This window comes from Choloepus didactylus, chromosome 22 (assembly GCF_015220235.1).
Source record: "Choloepus didactylus isolate mChoDid1 chromosome 22, mChoDid1.pri, whole genome shotgun sequence".
Lineage (NCBI taxonomy): Eukaryota > Metazoa > Chordata > Mammalia > Pilosa > Megalonychidae > Choloepus > Choloepus didactylus.
Window position 1 is genome coordinate 26,328,693 of NC_051328.1, and position 13,664 is coordinate 26,342,356.

Consider the following 13,664-nt stretch of genomic DNA (forward strand, 5'->3'; position numbering starts at 1 on the left):
TTCACTTCTCGGTGTGCGTGTGCGTGTGTGTGTGCGCGTGTGTGTCGTGTGTGTGTGTGTTTTTAATACATGCATAAACTTTTGGTGCCTCTCTCTCTCTTCCTGGGCTCTTCTCCCATCCTCTCTTCCTTCTCTCCTTGCCCTGCTCATCACTTTCCCCTGGTTTTTTTTTTTTTTCCCCTCCCTTCCTCCCCTCTGCCTCCCTCCACCTCCCCCTTTTCTTTTTTGCTGAATCTTATTGATCCAGAAGGTGGCTAATTAGCCCTTCCCGTCGTGCCTGGGTAATGAAGCACATGCGCACTGAATTAATCACAGCCATTTTTTGCAGGAAACTAATTAGCAGAATAAAGATCCAAAGACTTTTTTTTCTTTTCACTCATCAGCTCCCACTTCCAGCGCGTCCCCTCCGACCGCTGCAGCCGCCGCCGCCGCCGCCGCCTCCTCCTCCTCCTCCTCCCGGCCGCAGCCGCCGCCGCCGCCGCCGCCTGCTTTGCATCCCAATTACAGCCTAGAGCCGCTGCCGCCGCCGCCGCCGCTTCTCCTCCGTGGCCCCTGCCCGCTCCGGGGGCTGTAAACTCCCCGCCAACCATGCTGCTCGGCGGCAGCGGCGGCGGCGGCTCCGGCTCCCCGGCTGCGGCCGCCTCCCGCCCCGGGCTCCGCCGAGCGCGCTCCAGCTCCGCCGCCGCCGCCGCCGCCGCCGCCAGCAGCGCGTTCTCCGCCGCCGCCGACCCCCGCCAGCCGCCGCTGCTGCCTTGATGGGCTCCGCGGCCCGAGCGCCTCTTTTCGGGATTAAAAGCGCCGCCAGCTCCCGCCGCCGCCGCCGCCGCCAGCAGCGCCGCTGCAGCCGCCGCCGCCGGAGAAGCAACCGCGTAAGTGGCAACTTTTCCCTCTTTTTTTTTTTTTTTTTTTTTTTTCCCGCCGCCGCCTGCTCCTCCTCCTCCTCCCGCCGCCGCCTGGACGCGGGGCTCCTCGGGGCGCCCGGGCTGCTTTGCATGGGGCTCGTCCTGCCCCCTCCCGGCTCCCGCGCCCGGCCGCCGCCGCCCGCGCTCCCTGCGCCCGCGCCCTGCTCTCTCGCTCGCTGCGTCCCGCTCGCCTTCCCCCTGCGCCAAACTTTCTCTTTCTCTTCTTCCTCCTCCTCCCGCCGCCGCCGCCGCCGCCGCCAAGTCCGGGGCGCCCCCTCCTCCCTGGCCCCCGCGCCGTCGCCGCGGGCCGTGAACGACCCCCGGGAGGGTGGAGGCGCCCAGGGCGAGGCCCGCGCGGCGAGTTTGGAGGCGCCGCCGGGCAGGTCCGGCCGGGGCGCGGGCCGAAGGCGGGAGGGCGGCCGGGGTCCGGGCACCGAGACAAAGGCGGCGGCCGGAGGAGAGGGGGGGTCCGCGGGGCCGAGCGCCCCCGCCCTCGTCGCCCCCGGCCCCCAACTTTGCCCCACCCCGAGAGGCGCCGGGGCCCCGGGCTGAGCCGCCGCGCGGGGCGGGCACCCGGCCCAGAACAGTTGCTACGGCTGCGGCTGCTACCGCCAACCGTTGGCCGAGCGGCCGCCTTCCGCACCCGGGCTCGACTTGCGGGGGACGCGGGAGCTGGGCCGGAGCCCCGGGGTCCGGGAGCGGGAGAGGCGACGACGCAGCCGCCCGACCCCTCTACCTGCGCGCTCTCTGCCTTGCCTCACTGGCAGCGCCGTGAGCGCCCAGAGGGGGCTCTGCCCCGGACACTAGGGGCTCCCGGGGGCTCGGGGCTGCGCCGCTGGCCAGGGCCAGACCTAACCTGGCCGGCTTCTCCTCGGCCAGCTGAGTTGAGAGACAACGGAGGATTTTTTTTTCTTTTTTTCTTTTTTTTCTTTATTTATCACGCGAATCTGGGATTGTTTATGTCCCGTTTCCCACTCTCACTCCTCGCCGGGCTCCACTCCTGTCGTCTTTGTATTTTGTCCATTAGATGCAAGAACCATATTCCTGGATTTTATGTTATGCATTTTAACGTACAACTCTTTGCATATCAACTGGAGAGATCTAAATGTATCGCGTGCAGGTGTATTTAAATTGTGTATGGACTCAGTACTCCTGTGCTGCTTGTGTAGGCATTAAATTGAAAGTATTTATTTTACGGATGTCTGCAAATTAATCTGTTATTCAGAATCTGACTCTTGTAAAATGTTATGCAATTCCTTCGACTGTGGCAAATTCTTTGATTACAAATGCTTTCAAAATTCACCCACTCTTAACTTTTCCTCCTTGTTGCTTTGAAGTAGGGTAAATATGACAGTCTTTATTGGACTCAATTATTGAAACTTGATCCAAGGACTATATGGAAGAAGGAGGGTGATTGCCTTTTTCTGGCCTCCAGTTCCAGTGACTTTTGAAAGGGGGTTTTGTTAAGTACCTTTGAAGAATATGACATACGGTGATCGCTTGGCTGTAATGCAAATTTCAGAACATAAATTCGCTTTGGAATTTAAAAAAGACTTGAGCCCTTTCAGTGGGGGACACTTGAGGATTTATTATGTTTTTTAAAAAATTACTTTTCTCCTCCTTCTTTGGGAGAGTGGCTGGTAACAGACCAACTTATTTGGAGGTCCTCAGAAAGAGGCTTGGGAATGGCAGAGGGGAGAAGATTGATCACAATGTGCATAATCAATAGGACAGCATGCCGCAGTCGTGCACCTACATTTAGAGTAAATTTCTACAATATCTGCAGCCTGGGTGCTCCAATGTCTTGCTCGACTTCTGAGAGGGAATTTACTGCCTAAGCCTCTGAAACAATATAAAGGAAGTCCACATGATAGTGTCTCATTTTAGAATTCCTTCATTTTACTGTCATTTTTTTTTTTCTTTTGTGAATCTGTTTACATGTGAATCTGTTTACACGTGGGGGTTCTCAGGTACTGAGTCCAAAATGTAGGAAACCTATGGGTTAAGGGGAGTTGGGAGTATTGGGGGTTAGGTGATGGGATTTGCTTATTGAATTAGCCCGGCGGGGGCCCTTTTCTTATAATGTTAGATTTCTTTAACCGGTGCAAGTAATTTACGGATAGGAGTATAAGAGAGAGTAATACACTAGAGATTAAAGCGATGTCAAAAGTAAAGGTTGCAGTGTGTGTGAGAGAGAAAGAGATAATGCACACACTTATCTTAAAGTCAGTCTTGAAAGCTTGGTGGTAGGTGAATCCATATTTGGAGATGATTTTGAAAGAGTCTAGCAAATGGTGCATGAGCAGGATTTCATAAAAAGTGTACATGGAGTCAGTTTTGAAAGGATTGTGGTTTGGGGAGATGAGGTGTGGGCAGGAAAACCCACTCTAGGCCAGCGGCCTTCCTCTGTCTGTCTCCTCCCTCCCCCCCATCCCTTGACTTTAGTTTTTAATTACTTAATGCTGAAACGCACAGGGCTTATATAAATATTTGCAAATGCTCTTTCCTATTGATTTCTCTGAATAAACTGCCCCGCTCTGCTCCAGAGAGGAGGCGATTCAGATTCGTGGACTTTTTAAACATATAAAAATCTCTGGAGCAGTGTTCGGGCCGTGCATGTGCGTGTTTATGGGTAGAGTTGTAGGCATGGAGATTTTAGGGGGGCGCAAAGAAGCATTCAGGCTCTCGGTGGTGTGAACTGAGAAAGCTGGGCTGGAGCTGGCCTCATGGCCTGGCAGTCCTGACAGATTGTGTGTGTGTGTGTTTGTACACACTGTGTGGGCGTCTGCATGTGTACTCTGGGGGAGTCTGAATGCATATGCACTTAGCCCCCCTCCCCCTTTAAATATGGAGCAGTTTTCCAGGGCTCAGTGCCTGCCTTCTACTAAGGGTCACATTGAGCTCAAATCTGACCCAAGGTGCAGGAATCCTGCAATGGGGAAATAAAAGAATATACAGAATGGGGTCAGGTCAGCTGCTTACAGGCCAAAACCCCTACAGCTGCTTTGATTTTATTTTGTGTGTGTGTACTTTAGGCTTCTCTTGCCTTCCTACAAATTGTGTCTCCCCGCTCAGGTGTGTGTGCGCCGTAGCTTGAAGGCAGCAGGGTCTCTACCCACGAAGACGGGTCTGCTCCCGACAACAGAAAACCCACAATACCAAATCCAAAACAAAACATGGGAGGAGGGGGAGGAAAAAACCCTATTGAGTTCAGGCAAATAAGGTTGGGTCTCCAGATCCGATTACAAAGCAGCTTTGAATATGCAAGACAGCACACAAGACCAGTTATTCCAGTTACAACAAACTATTAAAAAAAGAGAGAGAGAGAGAAAAGAAAAGGCAGTTTAGGTCGTAATTTGTTAGTACAAGGAAAAGAATCCCACATAAAGCTGCCTTTTTTTTTTTCCCCTCCCTTTGCTGGCTTCATGTAAAATTCACTCACCCCTTTCTGACTTGTCTACCGTATAGGCGCTTTTATTAAAATCTTTTGGGTTTAGGAAGATCGCTGCAAGCAACACATTTTCTGTATTTTTTTTTCTTTATCTTAGAGGAGAGTTGGCAGGGGTTCTGTGGTTTGCAGTTACACAATATGTTATCATGTTTTTAATCACTAAATCATTGCAGTGGTTATAGATTTACAGTCTTGGGGTATTACAGAGAGAAGCAACAGCGGCTATATATATATGCTTTTAAATTACACCAATGTAAACTGAATGCAGCAGCTGTGAATATGGTCCACAGACTTCAATCCCCCCCCCCCTCCTGCTCCATCCCCCACCCCCCACCCCATCTTAATTCTTTTTCCCTCTGTGCCTTTTTCGAATTGTTTGGCTTGCTTAAAATAAGCTATCCCCTCCTCCTTGTATTCTTTGTCCTTCGCCCCCCCCTTCCCCTTCCAAAAAGAACTCATTTTCATTTTAGCTCTCTAACCCCAGATAAGTTAGCATTCAAACTCTTGAAATATAATTTTGGAAGAGATAGAATAATAATAATAATAATAAAGTATGGATTTCTCCAGAAAGCCTCTTGGTTTCCATACCGGCCTCCTATATGGGGATGGAGAGCTCATTGCAGATCAGAAATGGGGTGTGGGGGGGTTGGACAGAGAGAAGAGAGGCCAGGCTTGTGGTGCTGGCTGGAACCTCACTTGCCCTGGCACTGCAAGCCCACTTTCAGCTTCTGTTTTTCATATTATTATGTAACAGAATCCTTGGCAGCATTAAAAATTCAGTATTACAAGCTGATTGTAATGCTGCCTCATTAGACAGCACTGTCTGGCCTTGTATTAAGTGAAACACAGAACATGGCTTTTAGATTATAAACACCAGTAAATATTAAGGATCAGTAGAGGGGGGGGAACAGTCAGCTGGGTTTGGGGACCCTTCTGGGTTTCATGCCCGCACCCAGCCTCTTCGCCTCACCCTCCTTCCTCCACTCCTCCCCATGGTAACTGTCATCTGTTTTCTGGTTGGGATACTGATGTGTCGACCCTGGTGACATTTTAGGAAGGCTTTTTATAGAGTTATCTTGTGTACACAAAAGGTTTGGAAGTTTGTTTTGTTTTGATCTGCCATAAACAGGTCCTTCTCTTTGCTGATGTCATTTCCGTCCAATTTGAGTTGTTTATTGTGCTTCTTCGCAGGGCCATCTCCTTCCTACCCCCACGTTGCTTTTCAGCCGGAGCCCGCGGCTGCCTGGGGAAGGGGGGACCCACTCCTAAGCAGGTCTAGGTTCAAAGGCTAAGGGGCCTGTGTCTTTGCCTCATCCTAGGGTTTGCCCTGCTGGGGAAGACGCTTCCAGCTTGGAATCTGGTTAAACACTCAGATATCAACTTGCCCTGGTATTTTCATGGTTTGCAGTGATTCATTTCGGCTTCCTTTCTTTGTAGCACGCCTTCCCCACTCCTCACCACACCTTGTCTGTGTCTCTAATACATCCTTTTTGTCCACTTCTCCATGCCCCCCCTGCCCCCCCCCAAAAAAAAAACACCCTGTGATGACAACTTTGATTCAGTTGCAAATCTGAAGCTGGCATTAGTGGACTTCATGCTGTGAAAAGAAGAAAATGTTTCAAGGCGTTGCCCCGCAGCCTCCCCACCACTCCCCCATTCCATCCCTGTTCATTCTTTTTTTTTCGCATTTGTTTTTCCGCTCCCTGCCTTTTCGTAGATTTAAAGGCCATTCTGGTGTTACTAAAAATGACCATAATGTCCAGTATCACTTTCTTCCATGTGCACTACAATTGAAAACCCATGTCTACCCCCCACTTCCAAAAGCAGGGTGGGGAAAGGAAGGAGAAAAAAACAAAACAAAACTGACTATGTAGGCCCCAAAGGCTTTCCTCTAATAGGATGATGTGTGTTAGGTTAAAAAAAATATTATTGTTTTGTTCTTTTAGGTTTAGAAATAATAGTGAGAGAGGGAAAGCAGTCATTAGGAAGTTCACTGAGCTGCTTTCCAACTAAGACGGGTGAAAAATGAACCAGCATTGACACTTGGCTCCATGTGAAAGCCCAGTAACCTCTCCCCGCTTCCGTGGCCCTGGCCTTTTGTTCCTGGAGAACGGAGCTAAGGTGCTTTTTCTCCCAGACCAAAGGCAGCAGGGAAGGAGTCCCCTTGTGTGCGCATCGCCTTTAGATGGCCTTCTCATGGTTATTGTCACTGCAGCCTCCCCCAAACAATTGCTCCGGGGAGACACAAAAGCAAAAACATTTGTCCTATTTTTTTAACCTCTTTGTTTTAGATTTTTTTTTTCCATCCATTCTTTAAATTTCACAGTTTCTATTTGTCTGCAGAGAGACAAACGGAACAGCATGAAGCACATTTTACCGTAGGCCTCGCTGGTGATTGGAACGGCCTCAATAGAAATCAAATGCTGAAACGCTGGCTGACCTGGACGATATGTGAAATTTCAGCTCAGGGCTCTTTAGGCAGATTAGCACAGAGTTTGAACCAAAATGCACTAAAATGAAAAGAAAATGAGATTCTCGAATATTTGGGGACAGTGTGAAAAGGGTCATCTTTTGTTTACCTTCTAGTTTCCTGCCCCATTGGTGGTTTGTTAGGAAAGAGTTGCAAACCTAAATGAAATTCTTCATCTTAAAAAAAAAAAATGATCCTGGTTTTATTTTATTGATTTGATTCTTTTTACTCATTTCTGGAGGAAGTGTGGGTGCGTAGCAAGGGACTGGTATGGTGTAGAGAATTTTTTTTTTTAAACTGTGATTTATTTAAAGAAGTAATATCGCTTCTCCCTTTTCTTTTCCTCTCCTTCCTTTTCGCTTGCTTCTCCCTCCAACCTGCTTCCCCTCCAGGAATTCAGTGGTTTGCTTTAGGCAGAGTGTGTAAAGGGATGTGTCAGTGGAAGTGGCCCATGAACAAATAGGAGTCCCCTTCTTTTAACTGGCTCCAAACAAAGTGCCTCTCTCCCCTGTGATGTATGGACTCTGATTGCGATGCTGTCCTTAAGCATCTGTCTGCCTTTTCATTAAAATTCTCAATTTCAAGGTTTAGAAACACAAATGTAAGAATCCCTCTGGGTAGAAAAGTCTAGCCTGGCAAATTCCCTTTGCCCTCTGAGAAATAATGTTTTTGTTTAAAGAGAAAGAGCGAGAGAGAGCTCTTTACCGAATGTTTTAAGGCAAGTGCTTTATTTTTTGCTTTCTTAAAACTTGGGCTTTGTAAATTCAAGTTAATTTGGAAAAGCTCTGCCAAATCACAGCTTTTAAAAAAAAAGATTTCTCATTGGGGTCTTTCTTGTGTGTATCATTGACAGATTTAAGAGTCTGGGCTGGGGAGGGCAGGCAAATAAACTAGATGACATTCCCCCTATGACTTGGGGGTAAAAATTAATCTATGGAATTAGCACCGTAGATGTAGGCCTTGAGGTTTGTCTCAGAGAAATGTGAATCAAAACATCTGTGTGTAGGCCTTGGCACACCCGACTCCAACCTCCAATAGTTGTGAAGGCAAGTGTGGGCTGTGCTGAGGGAAGTCTGCCTTCTTTACCATACCCGGGAGGGCCTGGCCACCCAGTCGGTACCAGGCGCCTAAATAGAACTGCCTAGAAATGATGGGGTGAACACAGGGCATGGGGTGTAATTCAGCTCCAAATATGTCCTTGTTTATTTCAGATATTTTGGGTTTGGTTGTGTCTTTTTTTTTTTCCCCCTCTCATTCTTCTGGTTTTTTCTTTGTTAAAGCCTCAAGGTTATTTAAGCAGTAGTTTTAAAATCAATGTGTATGTATAATTTAATACAATAGAAGGCTCTGAAAGAATACACAAATCTGCATAAACTCAGTTGTGCTGGGAAAATAGAACCCAGGTTAGTTAGAAGTCAGAACGCTGACATTCACTGTTTCTTAGCTCAGAAATCATATTTACCTTTGCTGAAGTGAAAGGATACAGAATTGGAGAGTGTGTGTGTGTTGTGAGCAGAGAGAGAGAGAGAGAGACAGGCGGGCCTGGCTCGGTTGGGATCCTTGTAATTTACCAGCCAGCTAAGCGTTAGGGGGCAGGCCTCTGGCTTGGAGAGTGGGGAAGGGGAGGAGTGGGGAAGGGGTTAGCGCTCCTTGATTTATTTTTAAATATTTATCCTTTTGGCTGTGGCCAATCACACTTTCCAGATGAGACTTGACTGGTTATGGGGAACTGGAAGGGGGGACTGCCTTTTCTGAGAGTGGGTTTATTTGTCAACAGTGTTGAGGACGGAGCCATGAGATTGTCGGGCTGTCACTGCTGGGTAGGCCCTGGGTGTTTAACATCACACGGCTGCCCTCAAAAGAGCCGTGGCCTTCCAGAGCTGGAGGACAGGATTTGCACCCTGTATTTCAGAGAAACTGTGGATTCCATATGTATGTTCAAAAGTTGCAAATTCCCTATTGTTTTTTGTGAATGTTGGTAATAAGTTTTAGTAGGGGCAATACCCTAGCTTTTGTGCAATCCTTTATATTCATACTCAGGGGCCACTGATTGCCTGTTAAATTTTTGCCTGAAACAAAGGTAGGTTTGACTAGGCCGCATTAAGTATTCAGTTGGTGCTCGATTAAGAAAAAAATGAAAAAGGGACCTAGCATCACTCTCATTTCTACTTGTCAGGCCTCTGAGGTACAGGAGGGAGGCAGAGTGCTTGGGACCCTGACAGTATCAGGGCCTTCCTCCCAGGACCTTGGCATGCCTCCAGGTTACTTTATAGCTTGTCCTTTGGGCATTCTAGCTTTTATTTTATTGGAGATATTTAGCTGTCGCTGCCTCCCACCCCACCCCCTCACCACCACCCCCCTCATGATGTCACTGCTTTAGGAGGTTGTCCCATGTTAATAAAAGTTACAACAGATCAGCAAAAATTAGATTTTTGGGGGGTATAAACATTTTCTTATTGCCTTTAATTTATCTCATGGGTCATGTGCTGCTTGCAGGTAAAAAATGGGGCCTGGAGGCTTCATTTTCCTGAAGAGATTTCCGGGGGCATCTCTGGGGTGTGCGCCACGTTGCTTGTGTTATTGCTACATCATCATCTTCATGTATTATTCATAGTCACTTTTTCAATTAAATTATTAATTGGTTTTCTTTAAGGTGTTCTCAACTCATGTGGCTAATATAAATAACAGTGTGTTTTGAAAACACTACCTGTTCTTGGGCCTGAAGTCAGTAGGTCTGGGAGCAGTGCTGTGTGCTCACAGTTTCATTTCCAAAATCATCCTCCACAGTTTTCCTTGCTCCCTCACATGTGACTGAATTTGGCTTGTGCCCTCTTTTGTCCCTAATCAGACCTGATTCCCTAGAGGCAGCCTTTTCTCCCAGGGCCCTAGCTGAAAATTTTTTTCAGAGTTTCTCTTCCGGACTAAAATCTAGAGAGGGGTTTTCTGCACCCAACAGGTTAGATATTTAGGTTAATTTGAATTCAGATTATATTCTGCAAAATATCTTACCCACGCACGGAGACACGATGGTTTTCACCAGCCAGGCATCCCTTTTTTCTCCCTTATTAATGCTAATATGATTCCATACATGCAGCTCTTTGCCTTGTGAGCTTATATTTCTAACACTTGCATGGTTCATTATTGTACAGTCGGAAAAGACTGAAGGCTGCGGGGCCAGCCTGGGTGGGTGGTTTTTGCAAAGGGTAAAAGCAGGTGCCTTTCTGCTCTGAGAGAAACGGGAGTAAATCCAGCCTGTGTGTGGGGTTCTGGAAGGGAGGACCAAGACTTCCGGTGAGATTTGTGACGCTGCCTTTGCGTATCAGAATGGGAAAGTTAACTCAGGGAGGGGGTGTAGGATATAAAAGTGTTCAGCAATTGCTTTGACCAACTGGGGTGGCTGCATTAAATTTGACCCTGGCCATAGACTCCCCCCACCCCCAAAGGGCATAATCATTGCCATATCTGAAATGATGTGGTTTATAAGGCAGCCTTTTTAAAGAGACTGTCAGCTTAATTGCAGATTGGCTTCTTTATGCCTCTCTTTCTTTTCCCTCTCCTCTTCTGTCCTCTCCCTCTCTTTGCTCTCTTCCCTCTCACTCTCTCACACTGTTTCTGCCTCTCTTTTTTTCCCCCGCTTTCTCTTGCATTAAAAACTCTACCCTTGAACTCCCAATGGAGATCCGGGGATGTTTTTATAAGTTTCTGCAGCTCAAAAACAGAGTGCTCTGTAAAGCAGTTAATAGGATGGGTGTGTGTTTCAAATAAATTCCTGTCCACATTGGCTAATGTCCCCATGCTCCAGTGGTCTGGTTGTGACGTGGACGGGGCCCAGAGACCGATGGCTCCGGTTCGGAGGGCCCAGGCTCCTTTTTGTGGCCGAGGGCGCGTCCCTTTCTTCTCTCCCGATTCCAGGCCGGCCCCTGACTTTGGATGAGGGGTCAGCGCCCCCGGGAGGACCGGGCTTTGTTCCCGCCGGGCCGCCTCCCGGGGGCGGCGCAGGCCGAGCCGCTGAGCGCTCATGTTCCCCGGGCGCACGGCCCCGGCCTGCCCCGAGGCCCGTGCCCAGAGCGGGGCCTCGCGCGCCCGGGTCCCCGCGGGCGCCGCCGCCGCCGAGCAGCCCGGCCTGCGCCCGGCGCGACTGTAGATGTCAGGCTTTGCCCGGGGAGCCGAGCGGCGGCGGGGCCGTGAGTTTCAAATTAACCTTCCGCTTTGTTGCAGTATAATGTGGATCCCCGAAGGCCCCCCGCCCCGCCCGCCCCCTCCCCCGGGCGGTGCGCGCTGCAAACTGCGAGTTGGGCTTCATTTACATAAAGCGATTCCGCGCGGGCGGGCGGCCGAGGCGGCGGCGGCGGGCAGGCCGGGCAGGCGAGCGCCGCGCCCCGTGGGTGAAGCCCCGCCGGGCCCCCGGGGACCCTCCCTCGCGGGGAGGCGCGCACGGCCAGCCCCGGCCGCCACCATGAGCCCCCCTCCCTTGCCCCCGGCCCCCCTGCTCCTAGCCAGAGCCACTTGGGAGCCCCGGGGGCAGCGGGAGGTGGGGAGAATGCCGCCGGGGGTGGGTAAGTGCGGGGCCTGGGTGCCGCGGGCATTTCCCCCTGTCGCGTACCGCGCGGCCCCTGGACCTGCGAGTGTGTCCTCCTTCCGGAGGTGTGCGGAGGCTTTGTGTGCCAGGTGAGTGAAGCCTCCCTCCCCACCCCGCTGGCCCCCGCCGCGCCCGCCCGGTTCGCGGAGCCCGCCTGGAGCTGCAGGCAGGTGTTGTGAGTCTTGGCTGAACTTCCCATTCTCTTGGGGCATGGGGGGAAGGGCAGGCTGGATGCACTTGAACTGCTAGACTCCAGTTGGAACCTACCTGGGGTGAGAGCATCTCAGTTCTGCTCAAAGGCGCAGAGTAAAGTCCTTCTTCCTTCCCTCCTTCCTGCCTTCCTTCTTTTGCTTTTGGGTTAGTTTCTGCCTTGCAATACTGGTGTCATTTAGTAGTTTGGGTTCCTTTGCCTAGAAATGCACCCTTTTTGGCCCAGGAGAAGTCACTGGTCAGTTCAAAACAATGTGAGGAATGTGGTGGTTGTGGAGTAATTAAAGGGAGAATCAGTTTTGGAGCTGGAAGGCACCTCTGTAGATCAGCTTGTCCACCCTCTAATTTTAGTTTGTTCTCACTCTGGAGAAACCAGAGCGATATACGTTAGGGGGGTGGGGGGTGGGGGGTGGGGATGAAGGGGAGAGCTAAAATGTTTGTTCTGTCAAAGGGGAGGAATGCCCAAGCTAGGTCAGTAGCAGAGAAAAGAAATCATTGTAGGGTAGAAGGGAAAAGAACTTTCTGGAAAACGGTCTTCCCTTTGTTATAGTGCTGGAAAGATACTTTGAGGGCAAAGGTCACAGCTTATGCATGGCACATTCTACCACACTGCCTGGGCACAGTGTGTGAAACTGGATTAAATGAGACACGCGGAGCAGGTGAATCAGGAGGGTCGTTCCTCTCCCCTCCTCCCAGGTCTATCTGTGTCACTTTAAGAGGCCTTAAAGACCAGCTAAGAGCCACTGCTAGATAACCTCAGAGTCATCCCACCTGGGTGAAGAGGGAAGGCCTCTCCTTCAGGCCTGGGCCTGCTTGGTAGGATGATTCAAGGCAAGGCAAGGAAAACAAACATAAGCCTTGAAGGTAGATAGAAAGTTACGCGACATCTTGTATCGTCCTATGCTTTGAGGTCCTTGGAGACAAGTCACTAAATAAATATAGTATAATTTAACACTCACCCTAGCTGGGAACTTTGTTTCTTTGCCGTCAAGCAGCAGGTGCGAGTTTGTAGAGTTGGCCCCTTGAGTGCCCTCATTCCTAAATTCAGGAGGTGTCAAACCTTCATGTTCTTTTAATGGCTGTGGTTTTTGGATAGGTTTCAAGGGAAACCCTAAAAATCACGAGTTCCGGGAGGCTGGGCTGGAGAGAGAGGCCCGAGCGCGGTGGCAGACACTGCATTTGATAGGAAAACATACACCTGCCAGGGTAACCTGATCTAGGAAGGCCGTGACAAGGAACGTGGGCCTGTGCCTTGTTATCAGAGCAGGCACTGGTGACCTGAGATTCTGGATCCCAAACATGAAAAACAGTTAGGGAACAGGGGTGGGTACAAGGGAAGGCAGGAGACTGTGGTTCTTTATGATTTAAAGTTTTCAAGAATGGGTACTTTGGAGAGAGCTACATAGCTGGGTGTTTGCACACCTGTATTTGTGTTCATTCTGTTTTGCAGAGACCCTGAAGGCACCCTTTCAGAGGGTGTGTAGCTAGCTCTGTGAAGGCCAAGAAAAGTTTTCTTTTCCCTTCCCTAAATTACAGGAGTAAAGAGATTGTCTGCATTTAGTTTCCAGTGTGTTTTCAGAAAGCATGTAAGTGCTTTCCAGAATGGGCTGGGGTCACATTTTGCTCTTTTATTTAATTACATGAGTGTTATTTAACAACATAGGGCAGATGCAGAAGCAAGCACTTTTACACTTTAAAAACAGTCCTTTTGGAATCACAAGGACTTAAGAGACTTGGAGACCTTCTGCCTTTATGACATGAGTCACCCCTCCCTTTTCCATCTTCTTTTTTTTTTTTTTCCTTTTTTTTTTGGAAATGGCTGCACTTTCTTGGGGACAGAGCTACTATTTTCCTGTTCTCCTGAAAACAGTTTTGATTGACAGGGAACTATTGAGAAACACTTGCTGAACTATTCCAGAATAAAAAATATGAGCTGCTTCCCCAACCACCTGAAACTTTAATTTTGGTTTCTTCCCTTCCGTCTTTTATTTGCACAAATGAATGCTAAGGGAGGGCGGAAAGTGCCCAAACAAAACGGCACTCTCAGCAGGC

The 13,664-nt window shown here is 49.5% G+C and overlaps 1 protein-coding gene across 3 annotated transcripts in view; it reads left to right on the forward strand.

Moving 5' to 3' along the window:
• The window catches only part of ZFHX3 (zinc finger homeobox 3), a 281,010-nt gene that overhangs the window by 24,047 nt on the left and 243,299 nt on the right, over positions 1-13,664 (forward strand). The window contains exons 1-2 of one of the 3 annotated variants that reach the window (XM_037815540.1): positions 221-281; positions 384-869. The gene's annotated coding sequence lies outside the window, so the exon portion shown is untranslated. Of the gene's footprint in view, positions 1-220; positions 282-383; positions 870-11,241; positions 11,492-13,664 lie in introns of those variants that run through there. The other 2 variants (XM_037815539.1, XM_037815541.1) reach the window with 2 other exon arrangements.